Source organism: Mesoplodon mirus, assembly GCF_964341445.2.
Source record: "Mesoplodon mirus genome assembly, chromosome: 6".
Lineage (NCBI taxonomy): Eukaryota > Metazoa > Chordata > Mammalia > Artiodactyla > Ziphiidae > Mesoplodon > Mesoplodon mirus.
In genome coordinates, this window is record NC_138982.1 from 127,383,059 (window position 1) to 127,405,324 (window position 22,266).

The following is a 22,266-nucleotide window of genomic DNA, read 5'->3' on the forward strand; positions in this document are numbered from 1 at the left end:
CCAGGACTCTGTTATAGATTGAAGTGACCTAAGTCAGAAGTTTTGATAAATGACATTTAGGGACAAGGTTATAGGACTAGAGGCCCGTCAAAGTGGCCCTGGGTCTTCTGTCTCAGTCCAGACTTATCTGTATATCTTAGAATGAATCATGTCTCACTTCCAACATAATCTATGAAGGATGCTAAACGCAAGGAAAATAAATATGCCCTATGTGATATATAGGTTCATTGGATGATCACAAATGTGGAGGGAGAACAGTCAATATTTGAAGAGATATAATTATTTAAAAATTTGAGACTGCAAGTGGCTGTGTGCTGAGGGACCCAGGCTGCCATGGTCTAAGACAAAGATGAATTGAATCTTCTAGTTATCGTAGTTGATACCAGCCTAATTTGGTGGAGAAAGCAAGCGTTAAAGTAATCTCAGTTTACTTTATCAAAATGCATAAACACAGTGATGGTGCTAGGAAATTCTCATTTATTCATGAGTCGTTCCAACAAACTTGCTATGATAGGAAGTCACATTCAAGAAACTCAATTCTTATATCCCGTAAAGAATGACAGACTTGGAGACTTCTTTGGAGACTCTGGTAACCTTTCTTCTGAATTTAATCCCTCAGGAAGTGAAGATGGAAAATACGAGTTGTTAACTGCAGCAAATGAAATTATTGTTGAAGAGATCAAAGATCTAATGTCCAAGAGTGACATAGAGGGTCAAAATACAGAAACTGTGCTGGCAGGGTCCCTCGCCAAAGTTGTTTGCTACATTCATAGAATGAACAAGGAGGTTAAAAGATAATCAGGAAATGAAATCGGATATTGGGTGATTAAGGCTGCAGAAGACAGTGTGTTGTAATATATGAATTTCATGAATGTCAACTTCGCAGCACAGAAGCAGAATATTATGATTGGTGCCTGCATGTTAGACTGATTCTGGACTCCTCCAAAAAGCTTGTGACATCACAGGGGGACTGTACTTGAAGGTGCCTCAGAGGCCCTCCCTTCTGTCATCGAAATCTCATTGAAATAGGCTACATCTGTTCTGTGTGCTTGTCACTATTCTGCAATTTCAGCCCTGTCTGCACTACATGCAAGACAACCATTAAGATTTCTCTACCTCCAGTACTGAAGACCAAGAAAAAGAAACTAAAAACGTCTGCATGATAGTAAAAATTGTTTTTCCGTCACTTAGAGCTATTAATAAAAATTATATGGCAGAATCTTTGTTAGGAAGGCTCTGAAAAAAAGAGATATGTGTAAGATAATTTTTAATGAACTTTCTTACAGTAAATATTGTAAAACATCATCCTCATCCTGTGTTTCTGGGGAGCTGATTTATTGGAGGGAGTCATTCTATGCAATATACCCTAAAATCTTTCTGACTGTTTTTTGTCCAGAAATGGGGGAAGAAAGCACAAATTGTGACTAGATGATCATTTGTCAACGACAGTCTGTGCTGACTGATTATAGGTGTCAGTACCTACCCATCTAGGTTCTTACTATGAAATGTACAACATGAAATTTGAATGCAGTTTTGGAAAAAGTGACAATTTATGGAGTAATGGCATTAATCAAGGTAGAATATCTTACTTGAATCAACACAACTTTGACAATAATCAAGTAAATAAAATCCTTATTTTCTAGATTGAGATTTAGCTCCAGATATCAGCAGATATTTATTCTTTTGTCTGACATCAGTACATGTTTAGACAGAGTCATCCAAATGATAGTTTGTCACTGAATATCTCTAAACTCTGATTTTAAATGAATAAGGAGACTGAGTGCAGTAGTCTGGTAGCAACTTTTTCTTTAGAAACAGTTGTGTGAAGAGCTTATTTGTGAAAGCCAATGTCTGGGTTCTGAGGGGGAATTTCTTGGGGAGAATGGCTTCTTTACATTTAAGTGTTGCCCCCTCATAGAATTCATCCCTTTTTTAATGAGGAGGGGAAAAGCATTAATACTGAAGAACTGTTCTCTAGAAGCTTTGGACTTAATACTGCAAATTTCAATAAGGTGAAAAGAAAAATTATTTGTAATTTCAACAATAAAAAATGTATTTTTCTTGTAAACTTGAAGTTATTAAAAGTTCTTTTAAATTTCAGCATAGTGTAGAAAGGATTTTCAGGAATGGGGGCTGGTTTGATTTGTTTCTTAAAAGTATATTGACAAAAATCTATTTGTGTATACAACCTTGTATATAAATAAGATTTTAATTTTTTCTTGATACCATCTCAGAAACTGAGTTTCATTTAAGTAGTTTGGTGTTTGTTTAGATTATTTCAGGTAGATTTTGTATTCTGGATTTAAAATTTTGTTAACAAATACCCAAAGATTTTGGTGATCACTTTCCAAGTATTTGTTAATCCTTGAGTTTAAGAATCTGTTTGTCTTTTAAAAATAATATTCAATATTTCACAGCCTAACTAATTGTAATGGAGATCACTATTTTAAGTCTAGGAAATAAAGCATCATATATCTAAAGATGAATAATTTCAAGCAAGCTGATAAGGTTTCTGTTATTAATTTTTCATTTGAAATGTTTTATGGACTGGCTTAATTCTGTTTAAATTTTACTTTTAACTGTTGCATTAATGTTTTATTTTGTATAAATTTTTATAATAAAATAATTTAAATTTTCATTTTAAAAAATTAAATTACTGAGATCCATACTCCTAAAGACAGATGACTCACTAGAACCCTACAAAAATATTTTGCTGCTTATTCCTCTGTCAAAACAAATAATCTGATCTTCAGGATTGTAGAAAAAGACACCCATGGCACCCCTGTAGCACAGCCACTAAAGCTCAGATGGATCTTTGAACCCAATAAAGCAAACAGTGAGGCCCTTAAATGTGACCATACTGATTTGATGTTCTCTGGAGGCAGAACCTTAGAAATATAAGTGGGGTAGAGAACCCCATACACCAAAGTATATCAACTAAATAAGGAGGAGAAAGAAAGGGAGAAAGGTAGAGGGAGGAAGGAAGGAAGGAAGGAAGAAAAAAGAGAAATAGAAAATATGAACAGACTAATTACTAGTAATGAAGTTGAATCAATAATTTTAAAAAGTCCCAGCAAACAAAAGTCCAAGATCAGATGGCTTTACAGGTAAATTCTACCAAACATTTAGGGAAGTATTAACACCTATATTTCCCAAACCATTCCAAAAAAATTGCAAAGAAAATAATGCTTTTGAAATCATTCTACAAGACCAGAATCATCCTGATACCAAAATCAGACAAAGATCACACACAAAAAATAAAATTATGGGCCAATATCACTGGTGAACATAGATGCAAAAACCTCAACAAAATGTTAGGAAACTGAATTCAACAATATACTAAAAGGATTATACATCATGATCAAAAGGAATGAACTATCAAAAAGAGAAATTAAAAAGACAACCCCATTTACAATTACATCAAAAAGATAAAATACCTAGGAGTAAATGTAAATAAGGAGGTAAAATATTTATACTCATACACTGTACACATGATATCAACTACCATCATGCATGATAAACCCACTGCAGAGTTGCTGTTTTACATCCCTTAACCAAGACAGCCATGATAAAGGTCAGGACCCAAGGGTCAACATAGTTGGAGATATTTCTGGTAGTCATCTTAGCACTGGATGCCCTGGCCAACAACTAGTTCATCAATATTTTTATAGAATCTTGAGCCATTAACAATTGTCTGTCTGCCTGATACAGCCAATGGCAGGAACAACATTCCTTATCTAAGGAATATCTTGACTCATAGATACCCAAAATATGAATCAAGGTCACATGTCTCTACATGACTTCATCAGCTTATTCCCTTCAAGCATCCAGACATTGGAAATAATGTTAGAGAAACAATTCATTGGAATTTTCAATCAACCTTTCTTTACTTGATGTTAGAATATTGTTCCCCTGTAGAGGAGGAAAGAGTTTCTTTCTCCTGAGGTCTTCTGGAGTTTCTATTAGTCTAGAACTAGAATTATCCCAATTTTAATATTTGAAGATTTCCAAATCACTTGGGTGATCCAACACAGGGCCATAAGTGTGCATTTTAGAGCTATTTAACTTATGGTTCATCTTTATCTTAGTACATAATTTTGGGGGATACAAGCTTTACTTAGTGGTTGCCAAGGATGAGAGAGAGGTGGATACAGGGAGAGTTAAAAAAAAATAGTGAATTAGAATGGACCCTTTAGCTGGTTCCTTACTTAAACCTAAAAAGGAAAAAATAAATAAATAAATAAGCTTAAGTTAGTGAAGGTTTGTCATAATTTCTTCCTTTGCTATGCCCTCATCTTGAATTTGAGTCTCCATAGACTAAGGGGGACATCAAAAAGACAGCCAATTTTTGAGGCTCTTTCTTTCTTTTTTCTTTCTTTCTTTCTTTCTTTCTTTCTTTCTTTCTTTCTTTCTTTCTTTCTTTCTTCCTTCCTTCCTTCCTTCCTTCCTTCCTTCCTTCCTCTCTCTCTCTCTCTCTCTCTCTCTCTTTCTTTCTTTCTTTTTTTTTCCTTTTTATCAGAATACGCCTGCCCTCTTAGCAGAATCAGCTTTTTGTACTTGAATTTTTCCCAGTATTTGTGCTATATCTCACACCATCAATAAGATGTCTTGATTATTTTGTCAAACCTTTTAGTTATTCTCATGAAAAGGTTGAATTGAGTCACCTAATACTCCATAAGCTAATGCAGACCCTTAGCCAATTTTATGTTCTATGCACACATTCTTAAGTAATCTTATTCAGGTGGAACATGGTTGGGTTATTTTTTGTGATAAAATGACAAAATCAGTGCTGTAATTGTAATAACTCAACCAGATATTTTTCTTCTGTCATGTGTGAATATCACACTAAGTCACTCTCATCACACTGTTAACTCTAAAATACCTAAAACTTCAATTTCACTACACTTCTCTATCCTTGATGAAGGTCTCTATCCTTGATGACTGAATGTAGTTTATGTTTTAGAGATGAAAGATGTTAGAGAGGCACTGTTTTGCAGTTTCTTTTCTTCCTGTCTTTAATCTATCTTAAAAAATTCCTTCATGAAAAATTGTATATCAACAACTGGTAAATTTATTTAAATTTTGAAGACTGATATTTATGCACAGTATGCATATATGTATACAGAAACATGACATATACATTATGTATATACACATATATGCATATATACATATACATGCATGCCAATTTTGCTAGGTAACTAGAAAACTTTAGAATCATCTAAAGGGAAAAATACTGTGGTTTTCTTACGCATACATTTATTTATAGACTTCATCTGAAAAATGAACCAAAGCAGCAGAATATATGTCCTATAGGAATAAGGAGCTTTAATACTTCTCTACCACATTTTATAGACTTTATTTCCTTTTCTAATCAAGTGAAATTCTATAAAAGGTAACTCATTCCCCTTTGTATTACATCTTGGTTAATCTTTTTATTTACAATGTGACTAGATAAATCAAGAGAATATTTTATGAAGGTCATCTAAATTCCACGAAGGAAATTAAATTAATTGACAAGGGTCGGCTGGGTATTTGTGAAGTACCACGAAGAACTCCATTGTTATTGTTAAGAACTAGACATTTACTCCTTGTTAAATTAACAGATTCAATTAAGAAATCATAGTTAATACAATAGTCACCCACTTGGTTATACTCTGTAATTACTTTACATGACAAATTCACTAATATTGGAAAAACCACCAATGAGAACTAGCTAAATCACAACCCCTTCATTGTGGGGAGGAGAGCATTTTTTTTTTAATTTTCAAGTAGTGCACTCAAAAATACATTTATTAAGCTTTCACCACTTGAGTAATATTACATTTTGGGGATGAACTGAAGTGTATCATTTCAATTTTCCAATCTGATAATTAGTAAACATACTCTCCCCATGATGAAAAATATTGAATCTTGTCATTCTTTTTGATTCATTAATTTCTCTCAAAAATTGAAAAAAATCAGTCTACCCTTGTCTTGTTATTCAAGAAATGATACAAGTTGGATGCTAATATTGAAAGGTTAGATAATGGATCCCAAATATTTTAGATACTAACAACATATCCTATGTGATCTGCAGTAAAATACATTTCCTGAAATCAAATATTTTTAGTGAATAATTGATTGCCATTTACTATGGACTAAATATTTGGGTTCCTCCAAAATCCATATGTTGAAACCCTATGTGGAGGTGGGGGCTTTGGGAGGTAGATTTAGATGAGATCCTTAGGGTGGAGTCCCCATTATGGGGTTAGTACTTTTATAAGATGAAGAGACCAGAGCTCTCTCTCTCTCCATGTGAGGAATCAGCAAGAAGGCAGTGATCTGGAAAGAGGTAGAAGGCCTTCACTATGAATCTGATCAAGCTGGCATCTGAGCATGCTGACCACAAGGCTGATCTCAGACTTCCAGCCTCCAGAACAGTGAGAAATAAATGTTTGTTGTTTAAGGCACCTAGTATATGGTATTCTGTTATAGCAGAATGCCAGACTGATTAATAAATTACTCATTTATAAACATCCTATTCAAGGTTAATTTGCAAACTTTTGCTCCTGATTGTCTGATGCTTTAATTCTTGATTACCTAGAATCTATTTTACATGTATGAACATATCAATCACCCCAAAATATGTTTAAACAGAGTGAATGTTTGCAAATATAAAATGGCATTTTCTAAGAATTTAGGCATATACTAGGCTATGATAACAAATTTGATAAAAAGTTTGTTTCTGTGGTTGTCCTTGTCAAGTTGAAATGGAAGCAATTGTAAAAATAAATAAACTTTACAATAAACAGAAATAAAAAAGGCAGAATTGATTATACCAATTTACATTGATTGGCTGTTTTAATAACATCTTTAAAATAGTAGATTTTTGTTTTTGTTTTTGTTTTGCTATTGATTTATACAGCAAAGCTATATCTATATGAGGGCTTTCACTCAAAATCCTTGCCTTATTAATAATAGCTTGTGCCAATCAGATTAACAATTTGATGTCTGAAAGATTACCTTTTTTTTCCAATGATACTTTCATATTAGTAGTAAGCTAAATAGCACCTCTCCCCTCCAAAAAAATATCTAGTCCTGATCCTAGAATCTGTGAGTCTTATATTACATGCAAAAATGTCTTTACAAAAAAAAAAAAGTCTTTACAGATGTGATTAGTTTAGGAATATTGAGATGAAGAGATTATCCTCAGGTAGGTCTTAAATGACATCACAAGTGTTTTTAAAAGAAGAAAGCAGAAGGACATGGGACAACAAATAGAATGGAAGGCATGAATAGGAGCGGAAAGAAGCAGTGTCAGAGAGAAGAGGTGCTGTCTATGCTTCTGACTTTGAAGATGGAGGAGGGGGTTATGAGCCAAGGAGTGCAGCTCTACAGGCTAGAAAAGGCAAGACGTCGATTCTTCCCTAGAGCCTCCAGAGGAAGTACGGACTTGCCAACAGCTAGATTTGGGTCCCATAAGTCCCGTTTCAAACTTCTGCCTGCCAAAACTGTAAGAGAATAAATTTCAGTTGTTTTAAAACACCCAGTTTGTGGTAAGTTTTTACAGTAGCCATAATAGAGTAATATAATATCGATGTAAAAATTGATTATTTTCCAATAGTTGGTACATATTAAGCTTTCAGAGCTGCATGTTTTCTTACCACTCAAGTAGAAAACTTAGAGGCACTACAATATGCTCTTTCCTTGTCCTTAAAATATCCTCATCAATATACACAATTTTTTCAATAAACAAATGCATTTGACAAATATTCTGAAATCCAATTCTATAAGGGGAAACACACACACACACACAGACACACAGACACACAGACACACAGACACACACACACACACACACATATATATATATATATATATATATATATATATATATATATATATGTATATATATACTCTAATAATCAGAGTCAAAGATGTCAAGGATGCTTAGATCCACATCTGTCCTTCTGAGCTCAATTTTGAAAGACATTTTGCAGTGTGTGCCAGAAATTCTCAGAACCTGAGACAATGTTTATTTAGGTAAAAACGTGTCATTTATCCCATGACAGAGGTTATTCTGATATGTGACAAGAAGTACCTACAAAGTATTCAACAACCCACTTCTTTGAATTACTGCTTCACCCAAAAGCAGTAAATCCCTTTTTGTTTCAGATGGAGTTTCAAACAACTGGCAGGTTGCTATTGATCCATAGCTGCAAATTCCTTTATGATTGGAAAATTGTCCATGTTTCTCATTTTAAGAGCATTAGCAGAGTACAGATAAGACCTAAGTCCTTTTTCTCTTCATCTCTAATCATGGTATTAGATTCATCCTTAGCTCAATAGCTGATATTTATTGAGTACTTAAGATATGTCACTCACTGTTGCAAAAATTTTACATGTATTAATTCATCATATCAGTCTTGTACTCTGAGTGGTGGTAATGTTACAGCTACAGTTTTACTGGTGGGAAAACTGAGGAATAGAAAGTTTACAAAACTTGTCCAGGGACCCACAGGTAGTGGGAAGGGCAGTTTATTTGCAGAGGCAGCATCCTTAGTCACAAGGCCACTGACTCACTGTCTATCAGCTGGAGTTGCACAAGCCACTGCTGACGAGAGTCTAGAGAGTCTAGAGACTTTGAAGACTGCAAGAGGGTAAACACCTCTTAGCTGATGTCAACCACATACACTTGGGCACACACATATAAATTATCAAATATAATAGGCATCTATGATGAGCTGGACAGGCTGACCACTTATTAGCATATCCCTCCTGCAATCTGCACAGTCTCTACTCATAAAACATTAAAAACTTTGGTCTTATCTATAGGGGATACACAAATTAGCAAGATATAGCCTATAGGTTCCACCTCTAAAACATGTTAAATTTAATATGTAATCCAGATATATGCACTTATCTCTAGCAAATGTATAAATGGTATTATCTGACCCATAAATTCAAGGTGAAAATTTTAAATATATATATATACATATATATATATATATATATATATATTTTAATTTTATTTAAAATTAAATTTTAAAAGGTTGTACATTTAATTTTATTGCTGTAATAATAATAATTTTGTAGAATGTAAATATTTATCTCTTGAGTTTTCTAAACACCCCTGTGTTTAACTAGTTCATAAACCCAAGTAACCAGAATCAGTTTAGTAAAAAGTACACATCCCAGCTCATCAAGGCTGAGTTAGTTTAGGCTTATCACTTTTACATGATATCACCACTGAAACTGGTTTTAGAGTCTGATACATGATACATATTTTCTGCATTTTTTCCCTGCTTAGATCTTTCATAGGTATTAATAGGATGATTTTTGCCTTCCAAGTTGTTTGTCCAAGAAGGCCTCTCCCCTAGACTTCCAGTATTGCTGGGTCATGAGTAGGCATAGAAAATTGAGAAGAGGTAACATTCACCACCACTCCTAAAGTTTCCATCTAAGTGGAAGATTGTCCATTAGTATGGTATTCTTTGTCTTTTTCTTCCTCCTTTGTTTACTCTCTCCAAGCAAATGGTCTATCTAGCTAGCTAGCTATCATTTACCTAGCCATATATATATATATATATATATATATATATATATATATATATATATATATATATATATATATATGGCACTAGTGTATATAGTCCACTCCTTTTCCCTTACATTTTCTGTTTATATTTGTCTGCTCAAAGATGTCATATGTTATATGTTATATTACATATGCTACAATGTCTTGTTATATTAAAATGAACATGATTCAGCAACTGTGTGTCTTCAGGATGGATAGAGTGTACTCATGCTCATGTGCAAAGACCAGCATGATTAACTGCCAACAAAATTTATTCACAGCTTTGTATTTTAAAATACCTGTGTCAATTAGTTACAATAAAATATGTACTTAATGGGAAAAAGAAACCTATGTTATATGTTTTCAATTGGTCTTGTATATGCTATAAGATTAATGGTAAAAGTTCTGTACCTGTGAGGGAGGCCTATGATTTTTCTGACCTGAGAGGGTGGTATTCCTAATACTGGGTTGCTCTGCTATAAATCCCATTGTGGAAATACCTAAATCAAGTCCAGTAGTACAGCTTTTCACTTTAAATAAAATTTTTATTTAATTTCCATATGCCTTTCTTTGAGTATTTCTCAGGTTGCTATTTGCCATGCTTTTACTTTAAAGGCAAACATACAAACAAACCAAAAAAAAAAAAAAAACCACCTTTGCACTTGTTTTTTTAATATTCTTTTCCTGTCATTTTTTTCTTATTTCTTTTCATTCTATTCATGTGTAATTAGGTATCTATCTATCTATTATCTATCTTATCTATCATCTATCTTATCTATCTCTCTATCTGTCTATCTTATCTATCTGTCTATCATCTATCTATCTAGCATCTTATGGAGAATCCCGAACGAACTTTTTGGCCACCCCAATATCTATCTCTCTCATTTTATTCCAGATGAATTCATATGAAACCCTTCTTACCGCTGAGCTACAGTTGAACAATTGAGCTTTATTATGTTTCTTCCGTATCTTGAGAGAAGTGTAAGGAAGAATGGTCAGAGAATGCCTTCCTAGGGCTGAGTAGGGTCTTACATGGATGGTCTGAGCTCAGCTCTCTGTTTTGAATTTTTGTGATCTGACCATTTTCAGGGTCTCACTATCCTCTGTTTCATCACTTAGAAAATGATTTTAGATCCATTGAGATGTAAATTGTCATTAAATTTTATACCTTCACCATATTTTTTGATGTTATTGTTTGGCTGAATTTGACAGTTCCTTTTAGAAGCTATTGAGGTTGAAATATTCTGGAATTTACCTAGGTAGTCAATGTAATCATTTGTGAATACCATCCACAAAGGTTATAGTCACAGACTAAATAACTCTTTGACAATGGTTTTTAAATGCTGCATAAAGACTCGTGGTTTTAACATAAGGACCTCAAAGTATAACTGGAATAAATTAGATCCATAAACTCAAAATTCCAAATCATCTACTTTTTTTTAATTGAAAATACTTCCTCTGAAACCTTTATTGTGTTCTCTGAAAGGGAACCTCCACAGGGTAACACCTAGGCTGACCTCCAAGCTCCTGTTACATAGACTCTGGAGTTTGATCTGTGTTACCATTTCTTCTCTTTTCCACATAGAGCAGGTCCCGACAACTGTTCTACTGATGGTCCAGATCCCTGCTCACTATGAATATTTGAGGGAGATTGATGCCATTCTCTCAGCACTTACACTGTTAGAGTGTTTCCTGAAACACACACTTTGGTTCCCTGCTTGTTATGTGTCCCATGTAGCCATCCTCCAAATCACGGGTCACTACCAGGTGCCTTGAATCAAGCTTGGTTTAAACTAGAGGTTCTCAACCAGAGAGGCTTTTGATCATCCAGGAGATATTTGGTAATGTCTGGAAACTCTTTGATTGTAACAACTGGGGCAAGGGTTTCCCACTGGGCATCTATTGGGTAGAGACCAATGATGTCATGAAACATACAGTACAGCCCCACAAAACAAAGAGTTAATCTAGCCCAACCTGTCAATAGTACTGAAGTTGAGAAACCCTTGTTTAAAACATTGTAGACCTGAAACCAAACCTCCAGGCTCTAGATAACATTCTTTTTTGATCTTGACAACACCAAATGTGTGATTAAACTCTATTTCCCAGTCATCTGAAATATCTAAATTCTTTCATTAGTGTAGCTAACTTGACATCCACATACATCTCCAATTATTCATGAAGGGTAACAATTGTTATTACTAAAAAGTTAGTTCCCTAATGAGCTAAAAATGATTGAAGAAGCCATCTGGAAACTTTCTCACCAGAACAGAAAAAAAAAAAATTAAACTATCTTTTACCAGGCAGCTTTATTTGGAAGTTTTAGGATGCTTGTACAAACTAGATTTTTTAAAATCTCGTTTGGTTATAAATACTCCATCATTCAAATCCACAATGGAGTCAAAAGTTACATGCGCCAACACAAATAATCAATAAGCAATCAATAATAGAAATAGAAAAGAGTTTTATTTGAGCCAAACTGAGGGCTATAGCCCAGAAGACAGTCTCTCAGATAGCTCTGACAAACTGCTCCCGTGAAGCATGGTTTTTAGCACAGTTTTATATCTTGTCAGAACAAAGAACATCAAACAAGTCAGGAATACATTCCTTTAAGGTTTTTTTTTTTTTAAAAAAAGAAAACAGATCAACATGTACAGAGTGAGTTGGTATGGCCTTGGTACCTAGGAAGGGAGTCTTATCATCGAAGGAGTATCAGCATTGGTGTCTCAGGAAGGGAGGAATTTAATCTTTATTTTGAACATAGACATTCTTCACTTTTGGCCAATGTGCCTTTTTCTTTAATAATTAAAGCAGATGTATACTGTAGGCTTGATAGACCACAGACAGGCTGTTTTGTTAGCATAAAATTCAAGTTAACTTATGTATAAGCCAGAGTGATTTCTCCACACTTCAATATGTGAAAATCTCCTTCATCACATGACATATCAAACTCTTTACATTGCTTGATGCCAGAGCTATAGTCTTTCATATATTCCAAATGTACACCATGGAGGAGAGTCTCTTTAACCTAAATTTTACCAGAATATAACTCATTTGGTCATATTGGTAATGTGTGACTGCCCCCCATAGAACTGGGGCAAATTTGAGCTGACAGCATACTAACTCCTCCTAATCGGTTTAGGAATGGAAGCATTGTGCAGTAAAAGATAGACAAGACATATCAAGCTGAATAATCCTTGCAGAGGTCATTGTGGACATCTCAGCGAATTCAGAGCTTCTGACCCACCATCTTTTGAAAAAATTGCTCTGAGACTTATAAAATTTGTGAATGCAAAATGAAGTCCTGTTTTTATAATTTTATGGGAAAGGTAGAACTTTATATCATGGCAGATTATCAAACTGATCTCCTGTCAGAGTCTATGGATCGCAAAGGTTGTTATTTGTGCCAGATAAGAAGTGAACAACCTGGCCTAAGGAAAGAGGTCACCCGCTGCCCTATTTCCACATCCAGGAGCAAAACAGAAAGCTGGTAAGCCTAGCATTTGACCAGAACAAAGTTACATGCACTCCTGTGTACTCACATTCAGTGTAAAATTAAATCCTGAGGTTGCATGCTAATTCACCTAAGAGCAATGTAGGGGGAATGAGGGGCTCCCAAGTGTAATGCTCCAGGGCTGTGTGCAGGAACAGAGTAGTTTTCACTAACTGATGCAGGATCACTACTACCCTTGAAAACAATATCAATTTATATTCTAATCTTGTACCCCATAAAACAATTAATTCCATGTAAAGACTTAATCCTAACCGAAAAAAAGGCATTGAAATTATATGAGCATATAAAATATTTCTCTTATTATGAGATATTAAAAGATGTTTTAAGTTTAGCTACCTAAGAAAAAAATTACCAGAGGAACACTGGCAGATTTGACTGGAAACTGGTATTTTTTTCCATACTTTGTTTTTAGCCATAGAGAAATTGATCATCAGAGGCACGGACAAAATCAGACGACTGCTGAAGACAGAATTAAGATGAACACTTTGAGTAGTTCATTAAAAATGTTCCTGGAACACTTATTCAGCTTATTAGCAGGAATGAGCTCTAGCCCTCCAGTCTGAAATCTACTCGTCACAGCTACCACGTGGCAGAACCGCAGGCAGGAGCAGTGACCCCGAATAAAGCTGACCTGGATTAAAGAAGCCCTGAATAAAACATATTGGCCAACACCACAACCTAGCACTTTTATGACAGCTTTGTTATCCTACGTCAGCTTCCTCATAAAAGTAATTAATTTTCCCATGGAGCAGGAGGAAGTTGTGACAACATCAATGCTATTAATTATTCATTAAGCAGCACAGAGGTGAATTACAGAAGACCACGAATCAGATATGTTTATCAACAGGAAACATTGGTAATTAAATTTATTTTTATAATTAAATTCAGTTTTTGTTTATATGGCAAAATATTAAGTAGAGTAAGACAGAAAGATGCTCCAACTTGACAGTAACAAGAGCAGACTGAAGATTCCATTAAACAGTTCTCTGAGGAGAGGAAAAATGCTTCATCCGTACATTTTCCTAATTTCGGAGACCCCAAGGTCAAAGTCACTGGAAAGCAACAATTTTTATGTCTCAGTTCTGATGTTCTCTGTCTTTGATGACAGATTTATAGTAGACAATCTCTAAAAGTATGATGATACCCACAAAAAAGAAACAATAATGAGTTTCCTATTCATTTTATCTCAGGCAAAGCCTGATATCCTGCAGTATGTATGTATGAATGTATGTGTGTATGTATATTCCCACATGTTTGGAACTGACATTATCCCTCTTTATGTAGATTTCACAGGTTAATATTTTCAACTATCTTATGCATAGGCTATTGTCAGATGTAATTAGGGACTTCTTACCTACTCTCTAGCAAATAGGTGCACCTGACATAACGCACAGCCATGTCTGAGTGACACCTTAACATTGGCTTTTATAGATGTCTCTTACACACCAGTAAAGGTTTATAATCTCTTTTTAAATTTAAGCATTCTCAAAATGTTATTCTCAGGTAAAAAACACATTTCTATTATGTTCTTTTAAAGTTGTTGGCTTGTAAATTTTTATTTTTCATGAATAAATTATTCTACTTCTTAGAATAATGACAAGCGATGTTTCTTCTTCATAACTACAACTTCACATGTGCTTTTACATGTTTCCCTAACTGAACACTCCATTATGAGAGTCCTCAGGACAGAAGTACTGAGCCTGAGAGAGAGCAAGCAGCCTGCCTGATGCCTAGTAATGAAGCAAGACAGAATCCTTCCCACAAACACACATCTTCACATTCACAGACCATCAAAAATGTAGAGTAGGGCTTCCCTGGTGGCGCAGTGGTTGAGAGTCCACCTGCCGATGCAGGGGACATGGGTTCGTGCCCCGGTCCAGGAAGATTCCATATGCCACGGAGCGGCTGGGCCCGTGAGCCATGGCCGCTGTGTCTGTGCGTCCGGAGCCTATGCTCAGCAACGGGAGAGGCCACAACAGTGAGAGGCCCGCGTACTGAAAAAAAAAAAAACATGTAGAGTGATTTGTTTTCCAATTTAAAAATATGTACATATATGTATGCATGTATATATCTATATATGCCCATGTGTGTACATATATGCCTAAATGCAATCTTGAGATAAACGTATTCTGAGACACAAGCATGCTATATAGATATTTTGTATTTGCCCAGAGAGCTATGAACATATATATTCTTGTATATGTATATTTATATGTATATATATATGTGAGAGAGAGAGAAAAAGACAGAGGCAGAAAAAGAAAGAGAGAGAGATCATTCCAGAAAATATTTCATCTCAAGGGAAAAGCAGTTGAGCACTAAGATATGCATCAAAGGTAAAGATACAGGTTAGATTTGGAGAGACATACTTAATATAGGGCTCATTACTCAAGTTTCCTTTCAGCTTATATCAAGTGACCTTGCGCCTCAGCCTTAGAGAAATGGGTTTGAATTTAACGTACAAGATACTTTTAAAAAACAGATATTATTGGGCTTCCCTGGTGGTACAGTGGTTGAGAGTCCGCCTGCCAATGTAGGGGACACGGGTTCATGTCCCGGTCTGGGAAGATTCCACATGCTGCGGAGCAGCTGCACCCATGAGCCATGGCCACTGAGCCTGTGTGTCCAGAGCCTGTGCTCCTCAACGGGAGAGGCCACAACAGTGAGGGCCCCACATACCGCAAAAACAACAACAACAAAAATAACAGATATTATTAGCATCATCATGGGACTTTGAGAGTCAAGGTGAATGCACATTTCAGCTGTTGACCCTGGTAGGACTGGCAATCATGCTAGTGCTTTTAGGGCTTCCAGAGAGACTGCCCTCAGCACAGACATCAGTGCCAGTTTCAGGTACCAGTAGCACTGTAGAGCTCCCACCTTGTCAGATATAAGTGCCTTAGCAGTTACTCCAGGCATAGAAAACCCCAGGTGGAATCAGGGAGGAAATTGATACTTGCTACACAATGCGCACAGATACTGATGTATGAGGAGATTCCAATTCCCGGAATTTTCTGGATTATTTGAGATATGTTGGTAGGGGGTCTAATGCTCATAAAGCATGTAGGAGCAGAACAAGAAAAAAAATATTTTTGTATTTATAATTATCTTTACCTACTTAGTTTTGTATATAGCATGATATTTTCCTGGACACGCCTTATTTCTCCATTGTCTTGGAGTCCAAGAGGCCACAACTGGTATCGAATCATTCTGTGTGTATGTGCATGTGTGTGTGTGTGTATGTGTTTGACTATGGGATATACAGCTCTTATCATACAGTATCTATCTATAAAAATCTCATCACAGCTGCGTTTATATGTGCTGTCAATTTATTTTAAAAGGGATATCTATTGGATTTAAATGTAGTAGCAGCCACTAACAACATTAAGGAAATGTTTTATTTTTTTTTGGATTGAGTGGAAAACAAGCATCTATTAAAAATCCATTTACTTTACGAATGACATTCTGTGTATTTTGCACCTTCCCAAATCTTCTCTGTTCAAGACATTCTTTAGTATTTAACTTTTTTTTCAAAGCAACCCTAGGCCAAAGGGAATTCTAAAAGTTGCATTTATATTAGTTAAGCCAAAGAGCTTAAAAAGTATTCTTAACAATTATCAGCAAACTTCCAGCTCAGATAGGATATTGTCACCTTTGGTTTCTTTTCTACATTGTCATCACTGAAAACCCAGTTTCACAATGGTAAGATGCCATAGAAAGAAATTTAGTGATCTGATGTTTAAACTATAAATTACTTTGTGCTAGCAGTTTTCACAGCTTTCAATAGATGCCACTGTGTTTCCCTCAAATAATTTAAATAATATTTTAATTTTATCCTTTAAATTAATTTAACTCAGTCATTTTACAGAATACTTTAAAAATTTCAAACAACCTTGTGTCACTGTACTACTCTGAGTGGGATTCAGTGTTTGGTTTGGGAAAGGCATATATTTGAAAGTCAATGACTAATGTCAGAGTAAAAATACAGTAGTTCTAGATACATGTACTAAAATGTTTACTAAAAAGGAAACACTGTTGACAATAATATTTGTCATTATAGACAAAAGCAAATAAAAGTTGATGCTATCAAAATAAATTAAATATTCAGTGAATATAAACCTTATTATCATATATATAGTTCTAGGCAAACATTTGAAAGATAAACCTAAGTTTTAAAGCTTTTCTTATTCTCAGAAGACATTAATATGTCATCTAAAACTGTGTATTTAGTGAAAGTGAGTTTAAAAAAAAGATAAAGAGAAGTGTTTTCACTTTGGTATAAGAGAAACTTTTTTGCCTAAGAATAATGTGCTTTAAGAATTGTTTTTCTATGAATTATTTCTCTATAGGTTGAGATTTCATCAGCATAATACTAAGCCATATGAACGATTCTCTCTTTGTATATAGCTCTAATAAGAAATTTAATTTAAAACCTTCACAAATAAAAGTTCAGTACGAGCAAAAAGCTGTTGTTTTGTTCACTTAAAAGCAGGCAAGGTATCAAAAACTAAATAAAAAACAATATTCAAATATTTTCTGAATAAGTATTAATATGTATATGCATTATTTTCTCTAATACATTATTTTATATTTCTAAGGTATTTTCAAAAATCATTAGAAATCTTCATTTATATAATATAGTATTTCCTCTTATATGACGGAATGCTAAAATCAAACATATAAAATGATAAACACATAGAATGCTTTATTGTAGTGCTAAAAATGAACAGTAGTTCTGTGGGGGGAGCGTAAATGTTTTCCTTCTTCTACAATCATGCTTCTATGTCTACTTATTCTATCTGAACTCCCAGCTCCCCACTATAGCACCAGATGTTAGCCTGGTGTGCTGAGGATCTTATCACTGGGAATTCTGCAGATCTAGTGCCCATGTTGGCAGATGACGTAGGCAAGGCACAGTTGCCCCCGATCCTTACTCCCTCTAGCATCCTAGGAAGAGCTCAGTGGATGCGCCAGCCTCTCAGTGGTCACGAGACTAGCATTTGTTTTCAAGGTCCAGGATTCACACTGCACCTCTAGGTCCAGCTGAGAGAGCTTCATGGGATGTCAAACTGAATGATTTAAAATCTCTGTTGTATCTCCTAGTTTCTTTCCTGGAGCCCAGCGGTCCTGCTGTTCCAGGTCCAAGCACAACTATGTGTTGCAATTATGATTCATATTCATGGTGATGCATATCTTATTTCTACACATGATTGGTTCCCTTTTCTATTTTATCTAAGTTTGGTGCTTGACGGATTGAAAAGTGGTTGTCTGCCACGTAAAATAATGGCACAGACTTTACCAGACGTTTGTAAGGCAGGATTAAAAAGAAAAAGAAAAAGAAAAGAAAAAAACAGTCCTGGTATTAAACATGAACAGAGGATGAAATATTATTATATTAAAGACAATAAGCTTGAATTAATTTCTTATAACTTCTGAAACAGGATAAATAAAAACCAAAAACAGGGTCTCAAATGTGGGAAACAAATAAAGAAAATAGATGGAAGTGATAAATAGCTTAAACATCAAGGTGTAAGAAAAGGAAATTTTTTATTCAGAAATGATCCTCTCTCAAGATAATGGATCTCAACAGAAAGCAAGTGCATAGAAATTGGAGATAGCTCAGTGAAAACTCAGGAAAATGGCCTTAATCCAATTAGAAACTGCCTGTCTTTAAAGCTTTATGTCAGGGCTGGACAGAGACACCTGGGCACGTTTGACAGGCAGTAATTAGGTCCTTATTTAAAATAAAGATTAAAAAATAGACATTTAGTAGAAGACAGAACTTCTTTCTATAAGTGTTTATATTACATTAATTTTGAAATAAAAGGTCAATAAACAATAGAGAATAATACTATAGTCTACCTTAACAGGTTCTGTCTTGTTTTTGAGATTTTTTTTTTTACAACCACACAACTAAATTGAAAGCATATGCATATATATATATATATATATATATATATATATATATATATATATATATATATCACATCTTCTTTATCCATTCATCTGTTGATGGAAATTGCAAATAATATTATCTATAAGGGGTTAATATCCAAAATATATAAACAAATCATACAATTCAGTATCAAAAAGACAAACAACTTGACTAAAAAGTGGACAGAGACATGAATAGATATTTTTTTTCAAAGAAGATGTACAGATGGCTAACAGGCACATGAAAAGATACTCAACATCATTAATCTTCAGAGAAATGCAAATCAAAACCACAGTGAGATATCACCTCACACCTGTCAGACTGACGGTCATCAAAAAGACCACAAATTACAAATGTTAGTGGGGACGCAGAGAAAAGGGAACCCTTATACACTGTTGGTGGGAATATAAATATAACCACTATGGAAAACATTTTGGAAAACACAGTAGGTAATCAATAGGTGAAGATTATATTCATTATTAGTTTTTTACCCATCTTTCAATCAGAGTGCCAAAGAGCAGAAGTCAACATCTTTCCATGGCAATGCTACTTTACTTAACTGTCATTTGAAAAATTAATAAAATATGTGGTGATTAATTTTATGTGTCAGCTCAGTTATGGAGTTCCCAGATGTTTGGTCAAACATTATTCTGGATGTTTCTGTGAGGATGTTTTTAGATAAGATTAGCATTAAAATTGGTAGACTGGGTAAAGCTAATTGCTTTCTCTAATGTGTGTGAGCCTCAACCAGTCAGTTGAAGGTCTGAAGAGAACAAAACTGACCCTCCCTGAGTAAATGAGAATTCTTTTTGTTTGATTCTCTTCTAACTGGGACATCATTTTGACTGGAACATCAGCTCTTCCCAAATCTTGAGCCTCCCAGTCTTCAGACTAGAACTGCACCATCAGTTCTCCTGGTTCTCAGGCCTTCAGACTCTAACTAGAACTACATCATAAGCTCTTCTGGGTTCTACCTTGACAATTTTTTTTTTTGTCTGCACAACACAGCATGTGAAATCTTAGTTCCACATTGATGGATTGATCCCACACACCCTGCAGTGGAAGTACAGACTCTTAACTACTGGACCGCCAGGGAAATCCTACCTTCCAATTTACCCTGCAGATCTTGGGACTTTTCAGCTTCCATATCATGTAAGCCAATTTCTTATAATAAATCTCTTTCTCACTATATATACATTTTAATAATGTTGCTTATCTGGAGAACACTGACTCATATAAAGTCCTACTTCTCAGTGTGCATGTTCATTTAAGATCATATCTGAAAAGTGTTATTGAAAAAAATGAACTTCAAAAATATCAGGTCAATCCATTTTTTATACAAATGTAAGCCTCTTACATAATGAATTTGTATGGACTTTGTTTCAACAAATGTTAAAATAATTAGGGTTTTTTTCTTGTTAATGAAGTCATAGTATGGCTAATAAAACTTGTATTAGAAGAAATGGATTTACAGTCTGTAGAGAAAAAGCATATGCTGCCTGTTATAGGTTGAATTGTGTCCCCTCAAATGATAACTTGAAGCCATAATTCCTAGTACCTCAGAATGTGACCTTACTTGGAAATGGGGTTGAGGCAGAAGAGAGATGGTCGCCAGGCTGAGCAGCTGAAGTCTGTCCCCTGTGGACAGATACTTCAAGAAAAATAGCAGAGGCAGAGAGGAGCTGAGTCCCACCCAGATAAAAGATAAAGAGACCACATATTTCTCATTCGTGAGGTCAAGGAGACCTTCCTGACTACCCATGCACAGAAGGGCTCCTTGGGGGTCAAAAAGGGAGGAAACAACACCCCATAATAGGAGATGTCAACCTTCTCACAGGCCTCTGCACTGGAATCCTTCATGGCTAAGAGATACGCGTGCACTCAAGGGAGTACACTGAGTTATACCAAATATGGACTCAGAGCCAGGCAAAGCAAGATAATTGGCCAGAGGAAACATGGAAGAAATGTCCCACATAAATAACTTAAACTACCACTAAGGCGCGACTCTCTTAACCCCCCATGTGTGCCTATTCACATGTACTTATTTTCCTCCTAATAAACACTTCACTTGTTTCACCACTTTCTGTCGTTTTGTTGAAATTCATATTTACAAAGCAGACATGCCAGGACCTTGTCACTAGCCACTGGCCCTCGTGCCTAGTGGTTAGGATTCAGTGCTCTCACTGCCACAGCCTGACTTCAATATCTGGTTGGGGAACTGATATCCTGCTTCAAGCCACTACTGGCCAAGGCAGCAAGATCAGGGTCATTACAGATACAATTAGATAAGCTAATATGAATTCATATTGGAGTAAAATGGGTCCTTAATTCAATATGACTGGGGTCTTTATAAAAAGAGGGAAGAAAATATGAAGACAGACACACAAGAGGCCTTGCCATGTGACAATAGAGGCAGAGATTGCAGTGCTGCAGCTACAAACCACGGAAAGCTAAGGATGGCCAGCAAACCAACAGAAGCTAAGAAGAGGCAAGGAAGGATTATTCTCTATGGATTTCAAGGTAGCATGAACCTGCTGACACCTTGATTTTGGACTTCTAGACTCTAGAACTATGAGACAATACATTTCATTGCTTTAATCTACCCACTTTGTAGTATTTTTGTTGTGTCAGCCTTAGGGAAACAAACACTGTCCAAATATAAAGTGATTATTTTAATATTTGTCCTTTTAATACTTTTCAAATTGTATATCCAAGGTTATTCTATTCATATGAAGAAAGACGAGAAAACAATTTGTAAGCAATAGTTTATTTTAAAAAATAAATCTTAATCTTTATTAATATGGGAGAAAGGATAATTTTATTTAAAGCCAAAGTAAAGGTAATAAAAAATAAAATTTATAACAGAGATTTGAACTGTTATGATAGTTTGTATATCCATTGTTCCCACAGAAAATTCCATGCATGCCAGTTTGAAAATAGGGATGCAAACATAATTACCTGCTGATTTTCTTTTTTGTAACAATTATCCTCTGTGTTAAAGGCTATAACCAACTCAATTTATTTTTATATTGGAAGCTTTATACAAAGTATCCTATAATACCTAACAGAGAAATAAAGCAATGAGAAATGCTTCATTTTATTGAATGCAAAGTCTTAACATGAATGGAGAGAAGATCCTGTCTGTAGATAAACTAACATGTCATAAAAGAAAATCAGGTTTGAAGATTGTTTCTAGTTTAAATAAAAGTCCTTGAATACCTTATTTGCAGAGAGGGTATTTAGGGGTAAAAAATGAATGCC

The 22,266-nt window shown here is 35.0% G+C and overlaps 1 pseudogene across 1 annotated transcript; it reads left to right on the forward strand.

Annotated features, from left to right (window-relative positions):
• Nucleotides 1-397: 397 nt before the first annotated feature.
• On the forward strand, nt 398-1,163 carry LOC309806321 (general transcription factor IIH subunit 3-like; annotated as a pseudogene). The gene has a single exon. The product of its transcript is annotated as a general transcription factor IIH subunit 3-like (transcript).
• Nucleotides 1,164-22,266: the final 21,103 nt, after the last annotated feature.